Here is a 22,578-nt window from a genome sequence, read left to right on the forward strand (position 1 = left end):
TCATCTATGTAAGACCATAAGCCCTCACCTCTTTCATCCTTACTCTTTACCCGCCTTGTGCCAATTTATTTTTTGCTTTGCATTTATCACTGATAAATGACATTCCACTTCTTAATGTCCTTAATGACCAAGGTCTCTCTACACGAGAATGTAAGCTCCATGAGGCCAGGGGACTGTGTCTCATTTTTCTCCCTGCGGTATCCAGAACTTCTAGCCAGCAGCTTGCACATAGTAGGTATTCAAATATTTGGTGAAAGACAGAGAAAGAGACAGAATGAAAGAACAGAGAGAAAGAGCGAGAGAGAGAGAGAAAGAGAGAAGGAAGGAAGGAGAGAGACAGAGAGAGAGAGAGAGAGAGACAGAGAAAGAGAGAGAGAGAGAGAGAGAGAGAGAGAGAAAGAAAGAAAGAAAGCAAGAAAGAAAAGGAAGGGGGCTTCCCTGGTGGCGCAGTGGTTGAGAGTCCGCCTGCCGATGCAGGGAACACGGGTTCGTGCCCCGGTCTGGGAAGATCCCACATGCCGCGGAGCGGCTGGGCCCGTGAGCCATGGCCACTGAGCCTGTGCGTCCGGATCCTGTGCTCTGCAACAGGAGAAGCCAAAACAGTGAGAGGCCCGCATACTGCAAAAAAAAAAAAAAAAGAAAGAAAGAAAAGGAAGGAAGGAAAGGAAGACAGAAAGGAAGGAAGAAAACAGAGGCAGAGATGTCTGGAGGGAGGGAGGGATTCTCACTCCATATCATCAGGGTCACAGATGAGGGGCCTAAAACAAACATTAACTGGTTCTTCTACCTATAGTAAAAGATTCTATCAGGGAGCAGTGAAATAATTAAGCATTCATTTAAAATGAGTAACTACACTACCAAATGTGAAATGTGAAATAGATAGCTAGTGGGAAGCAGCCACATAGCACAGGGAGGTCAGCTCGGTGCTTTGTGACCACCTAGAGGGGTGGGATAGGGAGGGTGGGAGGGAGACGCAAGAGGGAGGGGATATGGGGATATATGTATATGTATAGCTGATTCACTTTGTTATACAGCAGAAACTAACACACTATTGTAAAGTAATTATACTTCAATAAAGATGTTAAAAAAAAATTTTTTTTAATGAGTATCTAGTAAAAATGCCAGGACAAAAACTAGACAATACATTGGGTCCCAAAGAAAGGGATCGTGAGGCACCAAACAACAATCATCGTCATTTGTAAGCCACCTTCTTCTATGGTTCTTTGAGCAATTATCGCAAAGGACTGGCCAATCTTGTGAGTCGGCATAACAAACCAGCCTACTTCATGATTTAATTCCATTTAAAGGCAATACTACACATTAAGGAAACAAAACGAACCATCTGTGTTCAGCTGAACTCTGCCCAGTTGTTCTTTCACCTCCATTGCAAGTTGTCCGGCAGGCCATCTAGAATTTTAAAGGTAATGACTGTAATGACAGTACCACCTCAATTCATAAGGCACCCTTCTTCTAAGGTATTTATTAGTCTTCAAATACCATGGTAATCAGGCTTCCGCCATTCTTGAAAGTTATGATTTAATCACCTTCACCTTGCAGAAGGATAATGGAGACATGAAAAGGTTAAGATGTGTGGCAAAGGTCTCAGGGCCAGCTGGGAAGGAGCAAACTCTTGTCCTGGGACACCATCCACATGATTAACAATAGCTACCACCGGGGGCTCCACCACGGGGGTGATAAAAAGAAACAGGCATAAAACGGCAGGAACAAGCCCATCACTTTCTTCTTTATATCTGTTCTCAGGACTCATTCCACACCTAACCCAGGGTCATCTGAGTTCCCTAAGGTGACCAGAAGCAAGTCACACACACACACACACAATCTAATTTTTCACAACAAAAAGGGTTCTTAGGGAGAAGTTGGCTGGAAGATAAGAGGAGAAAAGTCTGGAACAACTGATCTTTATTTTCATTGTTTATCTTTTATTTATATTTATTTTTATTGATTGATATTTATTTTCTGATATGGACAGTTATTTTCACCACCCTTTCCCCAAAGATCAACATGATGCTTCATTGTGGAAGCCTCTCAAGAGCAGCTCACCTGGATGTATTAACTTCTCTCCTGCCCACAGGCAAGGAGACAAACCAGATGGCCCCTCTGGGTCCTGCTAGCATTCTGCCCTATCATTATGCAATATGTTATCTTCCTTTCAAAGGTTCTTCAACTGCTTCCTCAAGTTAATTTCTTATCTATTAAGAGCAGAATCCGTTGGCAGAAATTATTTAAGGTTTCAATCTGTTGCGTATCAACCATACTCCCGATTTCAAGCGGAAGTTGAAAGTCAAATCCGCTGCCCTTTGTGTTAGGGGAAGAAAAGAAATAGGCATGTTCGCCTTTGTAAATGCAAAGACTGTCTCTAGAAGGTTAACCATAAACTCACAATGGCTGTTGCCCTGGGAGAGGGGGACTAGGGTAAAAGCGGGCAGGAAGATTTATTTTTACCCTTTACATCTCTCATACCTTTTGAAGGTTAATTAAACTGAAAGACAATACGTGCAACAAAAACTGAAGCTTGGAAACTATTTTTGCTGGAGCCCTTCATCAGAAAAATAACGATGATGACTTGGCATCTTGGCTTACCTACAGTGTTTGGCAACCGAAGAGCTTACCAGATAGATGGTGAGCTCCCTGAAGGCAGGGGACGCTTTAATTGTACCTTAAATCTTTGTCCCTGTATTAGTTACTGACTGCTAAATAACAACCCCCTACCCCCAAATTTAGCAGTTAAAACACAGGTATTAGCTCAGTTTCAGTGGCCCAGAAACTCGGGCATGGCTCAGGACCTCTCAAAGGCTACAGTCAAGGTGTCACCCAGGGTGCAGTCCTCTAAAAGGTCACCTGGGAAGGCTCCCAGCTCACTCACAGGGCTGTTGGTGGGATTTGGTTCCTCATGGGCTATTGGCTACCTTAAGTTCTTTGCCATGTGCGTCTCTCCATAGGGCAGCTCACAATATGGCAGCCGGCTTTGCTCAGAGCAAGTCCAAGGATGCGACAGACAAGGGCTTAATCTCCAAAATATACAAACAGCTCATACAACTCAACAACAAAAAAACAAACAACCCAATCAAAAAATGGGCAGAAGACCTTAAGTGCAAGTCCAAGGAGTCTTTTTGCACCCTAGCCTTGGACATGACATGCCACCCCTTTTGCCCCATTCTGTGCATTAGAAGTGCATCACCAGGTCCAGCGCACACGTGAGGAGAGTGAATACCCAGAAACAGAAGCCACAAATTACACTTAATGAGAACCCTGAGACATTGTAGCAGGGTCCCAAATTTGGTCAAAAGTCATTTGAGACAGCTCTTATGGAAGAAGCGTGAGAGTTCTCGCAGTAAAATGAAACCAGAGAGACACAACTTCACTCAGACCAGCTTCGGAAGAGACATTATAAGCACTCACGGATGGAGCTGGGGGGGCTCCCAGAAGAGGCAAAAATAAAATTCAATTAACTTTCAACATCAAAGTTGGTATCAGCTATGGTCTGATGTTCATTTGTTTTTTATGTTCACAACACCGTACGTGGTGTTTACATATCCTGTTCTTTTCGGAATGATTAATTATCAATTCTTAACTTGTGCAATGAAAGAGAAATAAAATACTCAGGTATAATGTCAAACATTAGCTTTCTGTGAAGCCCATTGTAAAGCACTGTGGCATTTAAATGCTAGAGTTCAAAAACAAGAAATCAACTGACCTTGAAGTTCACATATTCTTCGATTATGATGAATCTGAAATTCACGAGCTTATCAGTATATGTAAAGTAGGTTAAAAAAAAGCAAACAAGATTTTTTTCTTTTCCTCACTTAAGTAAATCCTTGAAAGGGTTAACAAATATTCAACTTGTCAATTGCTTTAAAAAGTCCTTTTAAAATGAAAATGCATAAATTCACCTTGACTCTAAACATAGCTGAAAGTTTTAACAGGATTCACTCTGTAAATGGCTCCCTCTGGCCTGGCTCCCAAGTCACTATGTGCAGCTGTAAGGAACATCCTGTTGTATGTTTACATATATTAACAGCTTCGGGAATATAACAATTAAAAGAGTCAGATCTTATCATCCTGCTCAACTATGGTAGGCTGGCTTCCAATTCAGGGCAGGGTTGCGGGGAAGACCAAGAAAACTCGGAAGATGTGTGGGTGGGCGGAAGAGTCACAATTACACTGGCAACAGGGCTTTACAAGAGTTTGCCAGTGATACCCAAGGCCAGAGAGATAATTTCATTTAAACTCTCAGATACACTTGCCTACTCTTCACATTTTGCAGCCCTGAAAATCTGTTCATTGGCTTTAGCCAAAGGGGTTGGCTGATGGCAATAATATTGCACACAAGATGTGAGAAACTTGTTTTTCCTGTGAACGGTTTTATCCTAAGAGAAAGATGTGGCTTCACATTTCCTTTTCCAGCTCACCTGCCCCTCCCCCTCCCCCTAACTGATTAGGAGATGATTTCTAAGTGGTCAAGAGTCCAGTTTCAGCAGCCACGTCCCTGATTCCATCATGATTTGGACAGAAGACAACTTCCTTGTCTCAGCAATGCAAGCATGATTTATGTGGCCTGGCGAACGCTGGCTGTGCAAACAGGCTGCTTTTGGGTCAGACAGGTGGTTAAAATTCATGAAACAGACAGACCATTCACATAACCACTGCTGGTCAGATGTGAGCGACCTCCTGAGCAGCAAAAGGGAGGCCTTCAGTTCAGAATGATCTATTTCCAAATCACTTGGGGAACGTCAGAAAAAGAAAAGGGCGAGGACCCAGGAGTGTCTACTTTCTCAACCTCCTGGGAAAGTAGATTGTATTGATGCACAAGAGTTAGGACCAGGTTCCCGGTCTAGGCTAAAATGTAAATAATGAATTTCCATTCTTGCCAACAGATGAGTTACTTTGATCATATTCTTTACTCTTTTATTCTCAAGGCTTTCATACCCATCTGAAGAGCTCTGCTGAGTTTTTATAACACTATCAAGTAGTTAAGATCTTAAAACAGAACCACCTATTTTAGAGCCATAAGGGTTATTAGAGAAAATGTCCAAACTCTTCATTTTTACAAGAGGAATTTGGAGCTCAGAAAGGTTAGGGGAGGTGACAGTGCTGGTCCTGTGTTGAGTCTCCCCCCTGCCCCAGTGTCTCCATCTGTAAAGTGGTAATTAATGGATTACCTAAATCTTCAAACAGTTACTGAATGCCTACTAGGCTATGGACACTTGGGATGAATAAGATATGATGACAGTCTCCTCAAGAGGAGAGAAACCATCACAGAGATCATTAGAGTTCAATATGGTAAATGCAGGAGAGGGTTGCATGCCTCAGATGCAGTGGGAGCTTGAAGAAGTCATACCTGACCCAGCCTGGTACCTGACCGAGCCTGGGAAGTACCCGGGAGGGGGCTCCAGGCCAGAAGAACACTGAAGCTGAACCTTAAACAATAAAGAACTGTGTTCCCTCAAGAAAGTGCAAATGGGAAAAAAGTGCCCTGCCCTCCCTTTAGAATTCCTGTGAAACTAATGTCCAGCATGTGAAGGTACTTGGTAATCAGCAAATCACTACACAGACCTTAGCTATGAGGTTAAGTGACTGAATCAAGGCCACTCACAAGCTGATGCTTTTCAGAATCCAGTCCGATGTCTTTGAATTATTCCACTCATTCATTTCAATCACTTCCCCCAATGTTTGTATCTAGACATTTCCATAAACTTGAGTGAGTTTTTGATACACTAAAAGATACCCCATAGACAGCAGACTCTTACAGCATCCAAGCAGTTCTCTGCCTTGACTTCGGGTCAGAATGACGCCAGGTGCACCCCGGTTGGGTGATCAGTATCTCCGGCATCAATATATTTGATGCTCCACAAGTGATTCTAATTTGTAGCCAAGTTTGACCACCTCATGCATTTGCACAGCCAAGAATGGGCTGCACGCTCCCACCCACAGACAATTCCTCAGTCACCTCTGGTTTATGCATCTCAAGGAAGGCTCCAGAGAACATGAAATCCATTTGTTTCAGTCTGGACTGTAACGTGGTTCTTGAAGGAAAACAGATTTAGCCTCTGAATGATGACTGGCCTAGATTAATACTAGTTTGTCTTTTCTGAAGATACACAGGTTGATAGGGCAGGGGGGGTGATGCCCAGAAGCATGACAGGTGGCAGAGAACAGACTGGGCTAAAAATGCCCTACAGAGAAGGCATAAAATAGATAATGGTCAGATTAGAGTGGGAAGAGTGCACCTGGAGGAATAAAGGCATGGAGACAATAATATCTAAGTGAATTCCTGTCTAAGAGAAGTACTACTGTATTTATTGTGGTTCTTTGAAAAGGATGACAGTCATAAAACAGGATGGATGCATCTGTCTCAAAACAACTTTCTTATGTTTCTATTTCTTTTCATCATACAGGCAGGCCCATGTAAAATAAGAACTTTAAAGATATCAAATACAGCTGGTAGATGCTGAAAATGAAGCCATAAAATACTTCTTGACACGATTCACAGGAAAATCTAAAAGGAAATTAAGTATTGGAGAAAACACAGAAGTCATCTTTTCTACCATTTATCAAAGGTCCCCGTTTGTTGTTCTTTCATCAATGTATCTGGTCCTCCCCATCCTCGGTGTCCTTGCTACTCAACGTGAGGTCTGCGACCAGCCACATCTCCATGATCAAGAGCTCGTGAGGATTACAGAATTTCACCACCAACCGAACCAGGATCCACTTTTTAACAAGAACCCCCAGGCTATTCACATGTGCATTCATGTTTGAGAAGCCGCTGGTCTACACTATAGAAGTAGCCACTTTCTGGAAGGTCCACCCCAGCCATGGGTGGGCACAATCAGGCACCAGATTTTCTTTAAGATCCACTTAATTTCCAGTATTACCCCCACCCCAATCGGAACTTTTTATTTCCCAAGTCATCTTCGGAGGAACCCAAATCATTCCTCAAGGTGGCCCTCCAATGTAACCCCTTCTTGGGAACCTTCCTGAACACCCCTAAACCGAGCCAGTAACCCCCTCCTCTGTGCCCCCATAGCCTCGAGCTGCACACACCCCTCCCTCACCCCTCCAGGCTGGTCTCCATTCATTCCCCACCCACTTACTCCCACTAACATTCCACTGATAGTCATCAAACCACAAGCTTCAGCCATTCTGTCGGCCACTGAGCTACAGTGAGCAGGACAGAAGCTTCCAGGCTCATAGGGCAGCACACCAGTCATCCCACAGATAAATAAAGGGTTACACGCGTGAGTACAAGAGAAAAAGAGCAGAGGGCATACATTGGGAGAGACCTATTTCATTAGGGTGGTCAGAGAACGCTCTGAGGAAATGACACTTGAGTCGAAAAGCAAAAGATAAAGAGGATTCATTCAGGGGAAGAGTTTTTCAGGTGAGAAAGCAACAAATGTGTAGTTGCTGAGACAGGAAAGGGTTCGTCATGCTCCAGAAACGGAAGTAGGACAAGAACAGACCTAGCGGGGAGGAAGAGAGGGTCGGAGGAGGCAAGGCCGGGCCTGGCGAGCCATGGAAAGGAGGTAAATCCTGTTGTAACTGCAATGCTGAGCTACAAAAGGGTTTTGCCGGCGGGTGTGGACGTGCTTCGGGATGAATGGCTGCTCTGGGCTGGAAGGTGGAAAATGGAGAGAGGCATCAGTCAGGAGACTCCTGGGATGGTCCAGGAGAGGGAGGGGGTGGCAGGTGGAGAGAACCAGGTGGATTCAAGATCTTCTGGAGGTAGAAGCAACAGATCTTGGAGATGGAATGGAAATGAAGGTCAAGGTGGTGTCGTGTGGGAGAGAAAGGGGTCACAGCTCAAGTCCAGCTGGAGAGGAGTCGTCTTCTAAACTGGCTGCGGTTCAGTGCTGAATGTGCTGTGTCTGGGGCGGGCGCTCTCAAGAGGTACTCAAGTGGAGGGAGCAGGCTGGCAGGGAGAAAAAGCTGGCTGTAATGGAAAGTCAGCAGAAATCGGCACATTAATAGTATTTAAGGCCATAGAAACAGAGGCGATTGGGCTTCCCTGGTGGCGCAGTGGTTACGAATCCGCCTGCCTTTGGGAGTGATGAAAATGCTCTCAAATTGATTGTTGTGATGGTCTTACAACTTTCCAATATATTAAAAACTATTGTATACACTCTAAAAAAAAAAAAAAAAAATCCGCCTGCCAATGCAGGGGACATGGGTTCAAGCCCTGGTCTGGGAAGATCCCTCATGACGCAGAGTAACTAAGCCCATGAGCCACAACTACTGAGCCCATGTGCCACAACTACTGAAGCCCGTGCGACTAGAGCCCGTGCTCCGCAACGAGAAGCCACCGCAATGAGAAGCCCACACACCACAACAAAGACCCAATGCAGGCAAAAATAAATACATAAAAATAAATTTATTTAAAAAAAGAAATTTTAAAGAAAAAGAAATAGAGGCGATTACTTCGTAGAGGGGGAAGCAAGCCTGGGACCAAGTCCTGCAGAACCCCAGCATTTTATGATCATGCCTGTCCGTCATTTACAGCAGGATTTCTCAGCCTTGGCACTACTGACACTCTGGGTGGGAGACTTCTTCACGGTGGAGGCTGTCCTGTGCATCATCTGTTTAGCAACATTCCCAGCCTCAACCCCTAGATGCTAGTAGCATCCCCTACGTTGTGACAACCAAAAATGCCCCCTGGGGGCCCAAATCACCTCTGGTTGAGTAGGTCAGGGATATTTTTGCAAAGTTTTTAATAAACCTGATGCCTGTTTCTGTCTCAACATGTTCACAGCCGACCCAGGATAAGTGTCCCACAAATCACGTCAACTTTCTCATGTTCTGGCTTTGTGGACAAGCACATAAAATTTATTGAATAAAAGCAGCCCTAGTATTAAGCTTCACTTTGCTCCATCTCATGGAAAACAATTGTTATATTAACCCCAAAATACTTTCCAGATCCTGAAAACTCATTATCTTTTGACAATAACGTAAACCCAAACCAGAACAGTGAGTGAATATAGGCATTAGCTGTTTTCCCTTGGATGCAAATATTTTCTAGTTCAGAGTTATAGAATGATCTAGAAGTTTCCAAGTATCATTAGTAAAAAGATCTCTAACCCAGACCAAGATGTCACAAGAGTCCATTTTTCCCAAATAGGAGCTAACTAAAAATAATCCCCGGTATTATGTGGCATTTGCAAAAGAATGGCAATAAGTTACAAAAGGCGCGACCAAACTCTTAAAATATCTATTTTTGTGTGTGACTATTTTGCTAAGGAATAAGGTCCAAGAACTTGGTTAGTCTCATCTGGCATCTTTCTAAAAGAATGAAAGCCATAAAATTCATGTGATCAGGCTATCGTGGGTTCTTTTTATCCCAGGGTCACTGCAAAAACAACCAACTTAATATACTTAAGATCTCATTGTATTTACAACAGCTCCTACAATTTAAGCACCGTGCTGGGGGCCGGGCTACAACATGAGTGAACCTTAAAAAGGGGCTCTTCTCACCGAGGTGACAGCCTCTTGCAAGAGACAAACAGACCAGCAATCACCATAGCGTTCAGGGGTGACACACCCCTGGGCCGCATCCTTCCTGCTTCTCGCCTGCTTGAGGTGTCGTCACCAAAGAATCCTAACACACTCTTCCCTGCCATGGCTGGACACTGCCTTGGAATCCTACTCATCCAATACCTCTAGGCCAGTGAGTCTCAACCTGGAGCGTCATCAGAACCATCTGGAAGTTTTGTTGAGCCACAGAATGCTGGGTCCCACTTCCTGAGTTTCTGATTCAGTAAGTCCAGGTGGGACCCTCAGCTGTGTTGATGCTGCTCCTGCTGCTGGGACCATACTTTGAAAACCAGTATCGAGGCAACTACTACGCATCAAGCCAAGTTGGCACATGAAATAAAAGCTAGCCACCGTCTCCGAGATGGCGTGATCCAAGCTGGGAGAGGAACGTACAGAGAGGGACTGGAGCAAAGGAGGGGCCCCTCACTTTGACCTGGGAATGTGAAGCAGCAGGAAGTCTTCCAGGAGGAAGTAGCACCTGGTCAGCAGGTGGAGGGGGGAGGGGAAAGAGGGTCACAGGTGAAGAACACAGCATATGCAGAGACCCTGAGACAGAGGGAATGCACTCTGTCCCAGCAGAATTCTGGGTAAAAAGGGACATGACATGTGTTATCAGGTAAAGTTAGTAGAAGCAACTACACTATTAACTGCAGGAATGAAAACATCCCTTTCCAACGGAAAGCATTTTAATGATCAAATATTTCACTGTCATCCTTTTTCCTTTTGTGCCGAATGCTTTCCTCCTTAAACAATAGCCCCTGCTTTAAAAGAGTCTATCACAATACCAGGGTTATTAAATACTAATAACCCTGCCATTTGAATATCATTAAGGACATGTGCAAACATGGCATGCTCAGAGTTAGTCTAAAGATGGTGCCTGCAACAGACCAGAAAACAAGCAAAGACAAAGTAAAAACCTCAGGATCACCTTTTAAGTGGAGACCAATTGAGGCAGAGGTAGAGGAGGGAAGGATCTAGGTGTATTTTGTCATACACCCTATACACATAGTAAAAAGCATGATTTGGTGTGTTTTTGTTTTTGGCTGCGTTGGGTCTTCGTTGCTGCGCGCGGGCTTTCTCTAGTTGCGACGAGTGGGGGCTCCTCTTCGTTGTGGTGTGCGGGCTTCTCACTGCGGTGGCTTCTCTTGTTGCGGAGCACGGGCTCTAGGCGCCCGGGCTTCAGTAGTTGCGGCACACGGGCTTAGTTGCTCCGCAGCATGTGGAGTCTTCCCAGACCAGGGCTCAAACCCAGGTCCCCTGCACTGGCAGGCAGATTCTTAACCACTGCGCCACCAGGGGAGCCCCATGACTTGGTTTTTAGACGAGGCCACACAAGCCATTTTAAATACCCTACTGTCCATGAGAAATTCCCTGACTTTAGTGAGTTCCCATTAAATATAAAACTGGCCCCTTCCCGTGTCTGATACAAACATTTTGACCTGTGTGTGTTGGTTCTGCCAACTAGGCAATACTGTATCAGGCTTCCACTGCCATCCTTGTCCATAAAGCAGGGCTAGAGCATTTGCACAGGTGCTTTCTTTGCTCAAATTTAAATGCTTGATTGGCATTAAAAAATAGTTAAATGTATGATTTCACAAAAAAAGGCCAAAATTAAAAGGCTGACCCCAAGGATGGGAAGCACTGGTTTCATAAGGTTTCCAATGTCCCTGTGGAAATCGTCATACCCAACTCCACACTTCTGGTTCCCAAGGTTACGTGTCTCCAGCCAAGATTTCTGAATCTATCAGAGCTTGACCTCTGGCCACTCCTGGGTGTCCCGGCAACTGGAAGTTAACACGACCAAAGCTGAATTCTTAATCCTCCAGCCTGCTCCTCTGTCTCTGACATCATTATCTTCCATCCCTTATGTTAGAAACCCGAGAATCACCTGCTCCTTCCCTTCCGTGAGGTCCTCGAATCTGATCCATCACCAAGACCGAGACTCCACTTCTAAAATGCAGCTCCCGCCCTCTGCGTCTCATCTCCACTCTGTCATCCTGGACGAAGCCCCCATGACCTCTCTCTTTCGGCCACTGCAGCAGCCTCCTAACTGGTCTCTTCCCTGCTTCTGGTCTTGGCCCCCTACCCCCTACCCATTCTCCACATCACAGCCTGAGTTTTCAGCTGAAATCAGAAATCAAATCATGGCACTCCACTGCTTACAAATACATCAATGCCTTCCTATCAGCCTGGTCTCTGCCTACCTCACCCCATGCTTCTTAGCTCCACTGTCACTTCTCCCCAGCTATCCTGGCCTCACAGTTCCCAGAACACAGCACTAAGCTCTCACCACAGGGTCTTTGCACATGCTGCTCCTATGGGCTGGACCAGGAAAAGCCTCAACTGGTCTCAACTTAAGAATATTCTCCTCCAAGAGATCTTCCTGGGCTAAATCTTTTATTGTGGCAAAATATATGCGACATAAAATTTACCATCTTAGTCATTTTTAAGAGTACGGTTCAGTGATATCAAGTACATTCACATGGTTGTGCAGCCATCACCACCATCCACCTCGGGAACTCTTTCATCCTTCCAAACGGAAACTCTGTGCTTATTAAGCAATAATTCCCATTCCCCCTCCCTCTGCCCCTGGTAACCACTGTTCTACTTTTTGCCTCTATGAATTTGACTATTCTGTGTACCTCATATGAGTGAGTGGAATCGTACAGTAGTTGTCCTTTTGTGTCTGGCTTATTTCATGCAGCATAACGTCTTCAAGGTGTGTGTCAGAATTTCCTTCTGTTTTAAGACTGAATAGTATTCCACTGTATGGATGGACCACTTTGTGTTTATCCATCCATCCTTCCACGGCCATTTGGGCTCCTCTGGGGCCACTTTAAAGTCAGCCCTCGTTATTCTCAGTCATGTCTTATTTTCCTTTAAGTGCTTATTACAGATTCTAATTCTAATATCGGTCTGTTTCATATCTCTTTTGTTCAATATTTTGTTCAATATCGACTCCCGCCACCTCTCCCGCAACAAGCCCGTAAGTGTCACAAGGGGGCAGCCCCCGTCTGCTTTGTTCATCCTAGAATTAACCACCAGGACCTGGCACGGGAGCTGGAGTGTAGTGGGCATTTAATAAGCAAATGTTGACTTTTTAAATGAAAGAAAATCATTAGGTCACTAGAAAGCCACTAGTCTTCAGATTCACTCACAAATTCCACGTACTTTGTATTCAGCTATGAAAGATAACAAATTAATGCACATGTGCGTGTGTGCGAACACACACACACACCCCTTCACAGAGACATATTTAGCTCTCTGGGCACAAACAATTCCCTTTCTAACATTAGTCAATCTATTTGTAACTAACATACATTTCCATTTCCTGTGTTCTTTTCAAGAATGCCTCATGTGCAAAAGTAACTTGTGTCCTCAGCAATTAAGAACTTAAATACTGATAAATGCTACAACGTGGACAATTACACTAAGCAAAGCACCAAGGAAACATTATGCTAAGTGAAATAAGTCAATCACAAAAGAACGTATGTTGTATGCTTCCTTTTATATAAAATGTCCAGATAGGCAAATACAGAGAGTCAGAAAGTAGAGTATTGGTTGCCAGGAGCTAAGGGGAGAAGGAATACGAGTGACAGCTAAAGGGTACTGGTCTTCTTTTTCGGGGTGATGAAAAGCTTCTAAAATAGACTGTGGTGGTGGCGGTACAACTCCGTCAATATACTAAAAACCATGGAATTGTACACTGTAAAAAGATGAACTTGACGGTACATGAATTATATCTCGCTAAAACTGTTTGAAAAAAGATAACCTGTGTGTGTGGAGATGGGGGTGGCCTGCCTGAGTTTGCAGGCTGGAAAAAGCTTGCCTTCCCAATTAGACAATGCATGGCAAGGTTGGGAGGTGTGGGGCCGGGATCACAGCCTTGCCTGCAATTTGGCCGCAGGCCTGCAGGGGCAGCCTGTTTTCTCTTACAGAGGAGGCCTCCTGGCCCCACGTACCCCGTTGGTTACAGACCATCTTCCTTCCAATACAAGCAAAGGCCTCTGCCTCCTGGAAATCATCATTTTCTAACACCTCCCCTCTCCCTCCAGCAAGGTAAACAACATGCTCTAATGATAAACAAAGTTCTCTGTTGAAGTTCTCTGAACCAACACCTCATGTAAATGTGTATCTCCGAAGAGCCTCTTTATAACCTATTATGAGCAATCTGAGCACACCGAATTTACAGCGTTTTGAAATTCAGATTTCCATTTGCAGCCCAAGCTCTGCCAAGAAAGTTATCTGTGCCTCCTCTTTCTCTTACACCCCATATCCAATCTGTCCGGAAATCCTGTTGGCACTACCTTTAAAAAAATATCCACAACCTTCTCTCTCTCAGACGTCTCACCCTGGTCCCAGGCTCCAACATAGCTCACCTGTTTAGCCTCCTAACTAGTCTCCCAACCCAAGAGCCCTCCCTGGCCTGGTCTCCACACAGCAACCAGAAGGACTATTTAAAATACAAGTCAAATGACAGATCACAACCCTCCAATGGGCAACATCCTGCACCGACTCCCCCCACCCCTCTATCCATCTTGCACAAAGTCACAGCCAAAATCCTTCCGCTCCTAGGAAGAAGCCCTGCACGATGGGGCTCCCCACCTCTCTGCTCTGTCTTCCCCATGCCCCGCCCTCCCCACTCACAGGTTGGAGGAATAGCCAACTACCTGCCTTCATCACACCAGCCAGGCACCAAGTCATCTGTCTCCTCTGCCTGGGACACTCTCCCCAACCCCAGATCTTTGTGATTCACCCTCTCCCTGCTGAGTCTTCACCCAGATACCACCTTCTCCACTCTCCAACTGCATCTTGCCCCCTTGCACATCCTCCCAATTCCTTTACCCTGTCCAGCTTTCTCTTTTTATCCCCTGCAGCACCAATCTTCAAACATACCATGTAATTTACCTATTTATTATCCACAGTCTCCCTTCCCTCTCTAGAACGTGAGCTCCTTGAGGGCAGTCTCTTGAGCTCCTTGATTGACTGACAGATGCCAAGTGCCAGGCACACAGGATGTGCTTTGTAAGTATCTGTTGGCCAGCTGGCTGTTTGTTTTGGACTTTAAAGGCTAAGGAGGAGGGTCCACTCTGTGAATTGACTAAGGAGACAGGAAATTCCCTAGGAGAAACCATGAGTTTACTTCTCTAGCCACTCAAGACGCCAGAACTCAGGAAGTGAGACCAGCAGTTACTAAGAGTACAGGGTCTGAGCAAACTTTCTTCAGCTTTCAAAAAGAGTGTTGGTCCGAGGGATCTCAAGGATCCAGGACACACTGGATGCTACTTATGTCACCACTCAAGAGTCTGAGGTTCTCAAACTGACCTTTGAGAATTTTCACCATGTTTCTCTATGTAAGGGGGAAAGGCTAAGACTGATTTAAAAAAACATTCTAAACAATCTCAAATTGAGCTAGACAAAGTATCAAACCGCCAAGAGATTAATATCCTTTTTGTGGCTGGGACTGGCACAGGATAGGAAGATGGAATGATACCCAAGAATGGTGATACTTGGGGTTAGTTTGAAGTCTGTGTGTGTGTGTGTGTGTGTGTGTGTGTGTGTGTGTTTACTTAAAAAAAAAAGGCTTGCTTTTTAAATATCCTTATCTTGGCTAATTTTCAGGGCACCGTATGAGCAAAAACTCACACAAGAGTCTACCGTTCTCTAGAAAATACAGATTAAGATGTCTTTAGCCTAACAGACTGACATCTAATCATGATCGAAAGGGTTCTGGGTTTTATCCTGCTCCACGAAGAAGCACATTAGTACACAGATGCAACATCTGATGATTCTGTCATCCTACAGTCTATTAGTGATCTCTTGCCTTTTTTGAAAGCCTATCTTGAAAACCATGGATTGTACCCTAAGGTAGAAAACAATCTGATTTTTAAGTGTTGCATTTTTCAGACATTAAATATCAATTTTTCTCTCATTCTAACCCTGCCTCCTCCAAAAACAATTTTTTTTATCTTTAATTCAAGTCAGTTCTGGGGGAAAGTTAAGGATTTTTGCCTCCACTAGAGAATATCCTCCCTGGAAGGCAGCTGTGGTCTGCATAGGTCTCCAGACGGTGGAGCCAGGTCTCCTGAGCTTTTACGCCCACCCCGGCACACAGCACAGTATCACCCACACTGCAGGCCAGCATGTGATGATACGCGAAAGGACCACCAGCTTTGTCAGAGCAGCTGCAGGTGAAAATGAGAAATGAGGCTGTCCACGTGTCTCCCAGGTAACCAGCCTCCCTGCAGTTCCTCCTGTTCTTATCTCCAAGCTGTTTTGGAGGAAAGTGTGATATCAAATACTACACGTCCCTGCCCATCTTAACCATGTTCTACGAACAATGAATCTCACAAAAAACTGAATCAGATCTCAACAGCTCCCGTGAAGAAACAGATACTCATATGCCCATGTCTGCAACAGCATCATTCACAATAGCCAAAGATGGACACAACCCAAACGCTCCTCAACCAATGAATGGATCAACAAAATGTGGTATATAGACACACATATTATTGGAATATTATGGAATATTATGGAATAATATTGGAATAGTGGAATATTATTCAGCCCTGAAAAGGAAGTGGAAGGAAATTCTGACTCATGCTGTGACAAGGATGAACCTTGAGGACATTATGCTGAGTGAAATCAGCATCACAAAAAGACACGTATTGTATGATTCCACGTACATGAGGTACCTCAGCATAGCCAAATTCATGGAGACAAACAGACGTTATCAGGGGCCACAGGGAGGGAGAGATGGGGAGTTACAGTTTAATGGATACAGAGTTTCCGAATGGGACGATGAACAAGTTCTGGACGTGGATAGTGGCAGAGCTGCAAGATACTGTGAATACGCTTTATGCCACTGAATTCACCTTAAAAATGGCTAAAATGACAAATTTTATAAATATCTTACCATGATTAAAACAAAAGTCCCATGAAATAAACTTCTGCACTAGGATGAGATCATGAGGAATCTCCTCAGCTCCCAGTGTTGTTCTGGTACCAAAACCAAAGCATAGATTTTCACTTAATTCTCACCATCTCAGCGGCTGAAGAACCCTCCACTCTTAGTTTCATTGTTTTAACAAATATTCTGAGCTTACAGAGCATCTGCCAGTGCCTGGTTTAGAGGCCCACACATGTATTTCCAATATGGTGGTAGGGCCACTCGTTTCCAGGTGTGAAATATATAAACCCCAACCTGCCTCCCCACGTGAGTGAATATTTCAACCACCGAAGTCAAATGGCTATCTGTTTTCTTACAGAGAGTGTTAAATGTTTCTCCTGGATGCACAGATCTCTGATCTCAGAGAATAGTCTCAGTAGTTCACTGTGTCCCAAAAACACAGAGTAAAGATTTGTACACAACTCATATCACACTTTATAAAATAAGTAATGCATCCAACCCACGGGAACTTCTCCAAACAGCAAGAATGGGCGATCAGAGACGGTAAGCGGATAATGCTTGGTGCCTGAGTTGTTCCGATGAGGATATTCCAGCTCAACTCAATTTGAGTAAAGGTTAGAAAACTGGTTTCAAATGCTGCCTTGCTCTAAATCAAGCAAACCTCAACTCTGGTGAACAAAAGCCACACAGCAAAGAGACAAAACCATAAATGACAGCCCTGTAAATAAAGACCAGAGCTGCTAGCCAAAGGTCAGGCTACACACGTACTCAGTGAGAAGTGCCAGGCTTCTCAGTCACGCTAGGGGGAGGTGTCATCACCACAGAAGGATGGCCCCAGAACAAGGGTGACCTCTGACACCCCCCAACCCCAGGAGTCCTTTCCCCAAGACTGAGAGCCAGCTTCCTACCACTGATCTGCCATAGCCTCCAGGCCCAGCTCTCCTTTATTAAATGCAAATTCACTGGACTTGAAGACTGATAATGAACACACAGCTTCAGAACTGGGAGCGGCCAGGGCCACGCTCCATGGTCTAAGGCAACCATCTCTCCAGGCAGAGAGGGACAAAGTCCAGAGCAGGAAGAGAGAGAACACCAGATCTGCTTTCTTACCAAAGAGGAAAAGATAAAAAAAACACGACTCAGGCCCTCTGTGAATCCCGCAGGCTTCCGTGAAGCAAGTAGGTAATCCCCAGCACAGTGCCTGGAGAAGATGTTCAAGCCATTGTTTTAAATGAATGAATGAATGGATGGATGGATGGGATTGTAGCAAAGGTCTCTGTCATTAGTGATGCTTACCAGGTGCCACAACTCAGAAACCATGCAGAAAGCACCGATCCTTTAAAAAGACTCAAGGTTTAGAAACTCCCAAGTTTTGAACAGGGAAGAGGTTTTTTTTTTTTTTTTTTTTTTTTTTTTTTGCAGTACGCGGGCCTCTCACTGCTGTGGCCTCTCCCGCTGCGGAGCACAGGCTCCGGACGCGCAGGCTCAGCAGCCATGGCTCCGCTGCTCCGCGGCATGTGGGATCTTCCCAGACCGGGGCACGAACCCGTGTCCCCTGCATCGGCAGGCGGACTCCCAACCACTGCGCCACGAGGGAAGCCCTAATTTTTTTTTTTTAATACAAGAGTACGGAGGTGAGGAAGATGAAAGACGGACAGGAAGTGGGGGAAAGGAGACCCAGCAGTGCTCAGTATGTCCCCAGGGCCTCCCTCCACCTGCAGGAGGATAGAAGGCCCCGGTGGGAGCGGCCACCCCTCGTGGCGGTCACTGAGCGCCCTGGTCCGTCGTGCCACTCCCCAGACACTTGGGCTCCAGAACCCAAGCCCTGGATCTGAAAGTTCAGAACCTCGCCCCTGCTCCAAGGGACTCCTTCTTACCAATGCCTGGTGCAAACAGACACCTATGTTTGCTAAATGAATACTAACCTACAGAGTGATTCCCGTTTCCCGCACAGTCTAGGAGAAAGGCAATGGCTGCATGAGCCATAAATATTTGCTGAGAGATATCAACAACACAACAGTAATAATACTGACTACTTTTAACTGAGCTCCGTGCTGAGCCCTTTTAGATCAATTCTCTCATTTGGAACTCATCACACAACGCTCTGAGATAGTACTATTCCTATTCCATCTTACAGGTGAGGAAACTAAAGCTAGATCAATTAAGTACTAATAACTTGCCCTGGGTTATACAGCTAGGGAGCAGTGAGGCCTGGATTCCAAGCCAGGTCACAGGACTCCAAAGCACCTGCTACTAACCCCTCACTGCTGCCTCTGGGTTCAGTCTCCATGGGACCAGTTATCAAACATAGTTCCCATTGTGCATGGTTTTGGTGACAATTTATTTTAACATGCAACACATTTAGAAGAATTAGGAAAAGTATTAATATGTTCCTAAATAATCAGATGATTAAAAATCCTTTGTTTTCTAATAAATATGGGAAACAAGACTGTTTTATATATACACACACACACACTATGATGTGCGTGTGTGTGTGTATACTTTCTAGACCCTTCCTCCATAATGCCAGCTCTTCAGTGACACAGGACCTCGAAAGATCTTAGACTGGATATTATTTAGAGCTGGGCACAGGGATGGGGATTTGGGAGTAAACTGCTTAACAGAATAAACCTATCTTCTTTTCGTGTTATTAAAACTCTCCTGGTAGCAAATTCATTTTTACGTGTCTTAATAAGTAACAAAACAACACCTACAGGCATGAATACAATTAATCTAATTGAACCATGCCAACAAACAGACCTGAAAACTCACAAGATACTTAAAGACACCACCAAAAAAAACACGTCCCAGGAGACTAATCTAGAAGCAGATATAGAAGCAAATTCTAAAGTTAAGTGCCTAAGAACTTTTAAAGGCACCTCTCTTTACAGACATGGGACACGAACAGACCCCATAAAACTTGTTCTGGTATCTAAAAAGCAAGTTCCTCTGCGTTCATAAGAGTGTAGGCTTCTTTTACAATGACTGAAACTAAAGAGCAAAGGTAACTAGTAGATTAAAATCTCTCTCAGGTGAGTTATAAGGATCACCTGGATTCCATGAATGCTCAGGAAACACTAAAATTGAATTCAAACTTTAGTAAGGCAATAAAATATTTAAAATACACCAAATATCTGGGCATCATACTAAGTTTTTAAAATATCCATTTAATAAAGAAAACAAGAAAGCAACATTCGAACACCTATTATGTATAAGGTAGGTTCACCTGTTCTCTCATTTAATCCTCAACAACCCAAGGAGGCTGAAAAATATGTTTTCCAGCAAATGAGTAAATTCAGAAAATTTAGGAATTCATCTAAGGTTATACAATTTTTAAAGTAAATAAATAAGAATAAATTGCAAACGTTAAATACAATTTAAAGTAAAAGAACTGAAATCTGTGGGAATCTAAATCCATATGTTTTCCACAACTCCTTGCTTTAGAAAAAAGAGAAGGAAGGAAAAAGAAAAGAGGAGGAGGGAAAGGCCAACAGATTGGGTAAGAAACATTCCACAGCTACATGTGGTCAGCGTTGTTAGTGCCAAGACCGCAGAGAAGTCCAGCTGAAACAGAGCCAGTCCTCAACTTGCTTTACACCTGCAGACAACTTACACATGCACGTTTTCACCAAATTATGTTAAAGGCTCAATTACAAAAACAAGCAAAGAGAAAAACCCCTATTTCTATCACTAACAAGTAATAAGTGCATACTGATATGCATTTTCCTTAAAATAAAAAACAGAAAGAAAACCTGAAAGTGGCCAAGGCCGCTTTCACGCAGATGGCATTTCCGTTCACTGGTATTAAGCGGTCTGAGCCTTGTTTGGCCCCCAATAATAGACCAAAGAAATCCTAAAAATTATGAATGTACGGTCATCATAAAATGGCGAAGGAACAAAGGTTAAGATTTCTCACCTAACATTAGAACAAGGAAGCCTCCACTACCTAATGAATACCATTAAGAGGATTCAGAGGAATAATTGCAGGCAGGCAGACTTCTCCCCCAGAAAGTAATCAGCATCAGCTAATAACCGTTCATCATCTTTTGCACAGTATATGCATTTATAATAGGTTTTAATAAGGGCTTCAACCACAGGCCCGGAATTAATGAATGGCATTTTAGGTCCAATACAAAAGTACTCCCCAGACATGAAAATTAGAACTTCTACTTCACATTTTGTGTTGTTTTCTCTTTTTATCTGCCCTTGTGTTTACCATCACTGGAGATTTTATCACACATCATTTTTACCTTTTGTTTTTAAAAGCAGTTAACCTTCCTCTGGAACCTACTGCGTGCTGGGGGTCTTTCAGTACTCCGCCTGTGTTGTCTCATTTCATTCTCGAGGAATGAAGGCAGAGTTGTGAAAGCAATGCAACCAGGAAGATGGGAGAGAAACTTTTCTTAAGCCAACAGGGCGGGCCGTTTCCGGGAGGGGAAACTGGCGGCGTCCGGAGCTACCCAAGGACTTCGAGCGCGCCAGGGGCTTCGCGGGCAGGGCGAAGGGTTCGGGCGGGGTTGAGGGGGTCACTAAGCAGAAATGGAGCTCGGGTTCCCCTTCCCCGCGCGTATCGAACCTCCTCCCCCGTTCTGCATCCCCTCAGCACCCTCGCCCTCCCCTACAGCTGTTACTGATCAGTGTTCCAAGCCTCCCCTCCCCACCCCGGTCGGGGACCAGGCGCTTACACGCCCTCGGAGAAGCTGGGCGGACAATTACAAGCTCTTCCCTCACTTGGGGAGGAGTGGGGAAGTGGGGGGGTTAAAACACTCGCCATTCCCTGCAACACCCCTCCCCCAACAAGCTGCCACACCGCACGCCCAGAGCGAGGTGACAGCGCCGGGCATCAAACTGGGGAGGGAAGGAGATGGCCTGCTGGCAGTGCCATGGGAGCTGGCGGACACGACCCTACAATCACCGGGGAAAAAAGTACCCCTCTTCCTCATCACCTCCCAACCTACATTAAGGCCCTCGGAAGATGTCTGCAGGGTTCCTGGTCCCGCAGTGGGCGCGGCGGAGGCGACCTCACCCTCCATCCCTCCCTGAAGGTGCTGCCGGTGCATTCGGCCCAAAGGTCTTTTTTCGGACGCGTCTGCATCGGCTCCCAAAGGGGCCACCAGCAGAACCCTGTCAAGAGGGACTTCCAGAGGGGCGACAGATATTGCAGGGGAACCAGAGGCGCTCCTCAAGGACCCACGGGCCCTGCCAGGCTTGCCCCTCGGAGCTTAAGCCCGGACCTGAGCGTAGCAAACGAGCGAAGAACCGAAACACCTCCCGCAAGTTCCCTCTCCTCCCGCAGGTGAAAAGCCCATGGCCTCCTCCACAGTGCTGCCTGCCCCACCAGCAGCGTCTCCCCATCCCCGAGGCAGCGAAGGCTCCCGGCACCGCCACCCAAATCCCACCCTTGCGGGCTCAGGAGCCCGAGGGCGCGGACAGCTGCTGCCACTGCATCCCTGTTCCCCGGAGTCCGCCGCCCCCCGGGCGGCCAGGGGACCTGCGGGGCCCGCGGGGTGAGGCAGATCAGGGGTCCCGGCGCCGCGCCCCTCCTTACCTGGCGCTCGCTGGGCCCCGGCTGGGGCATCCGCCGGGTGCGCGCCTATCCGCGCGCTCGCTTGCGCACCTGCCCGCAGCCGCAGCAGCCCCAGCCCTGGCCGCAGCACTAGCGCTTCATGGCGCACGGGGCTGGCCCGGGGCCCCGGGAAGCGTGTCCAGTTGGCGGCGGCTCCTCCGGCTCTCGCAGCTCTCCAGTGGCTCCCCGCCTGCCCCCGCCCCGCGTACGCGCCCCCTTCCTCTGCGGCCGCCCTTTTCCCTCCGCTCCGCGAGACCAGCCAAACTGGTTTCTCCGCTCCCGGGTGGTGCCTTTAGTCTCCTACTGGCAGCCGCAGCTGGGGCTGGGGGCGGGCCCGGCCGTCGGCCCTCCTTCTGTTCCTCCCCTGGGCGGAGAAGAGCTGGACGGCTAGCCCCGGCACGGGCAGACGCGGCCCAGGTCGAGCCCCGTGCCCTCGTGCGCCCCGGCGGCAGGGGGGCACCCAGGCCGTGCCCCGAGCGCGTCCCCCGCCTCGCCTGGCCCGCTCTCGGCTCCCCGGACGCTCCCGCCTCCCTGGGGAAGCGATTGCCACCCCACC

General features: G+C 46.1%; 1 protein-coding gene across 1 annotated transcript in view; it reads right to left on the reverse strand.

Annotated features, from left to right (window-relative positions):
* Nucleotides 1-22,257, reverse strand: part of ATP8B1 (ATPase phospholipid transporting 8B1) — a 112,958-nt gene extending 90,701 nt beyond the window's left edge. Inside the window, exon 1 of the mRNA XM_082641139.1 lies at nucleotides 22,005-22,257. The gene's annotated coding sequence lies outside the window, so the exon portion shown is untranslated. The remainder of the gene's footprint in view (nucleotides 1-22,004) is intronic.
* Nucleotides 22,258-22,578: the final 321 nt, after the last annotated feature.

Source organism: Mesoplodon mirus (assembly GCF_964341445.2).
Source record: "Mesoplodon mirus genome assembly, chromosome: 13".
Taxonomy (NCBI): domain Eukaryota; kingdom Metazoa; phylum Chordata; class Mammalia; order Artiodactyla; family Ziphiidae; genus Mesoplodon; species Mesoplodon mirus.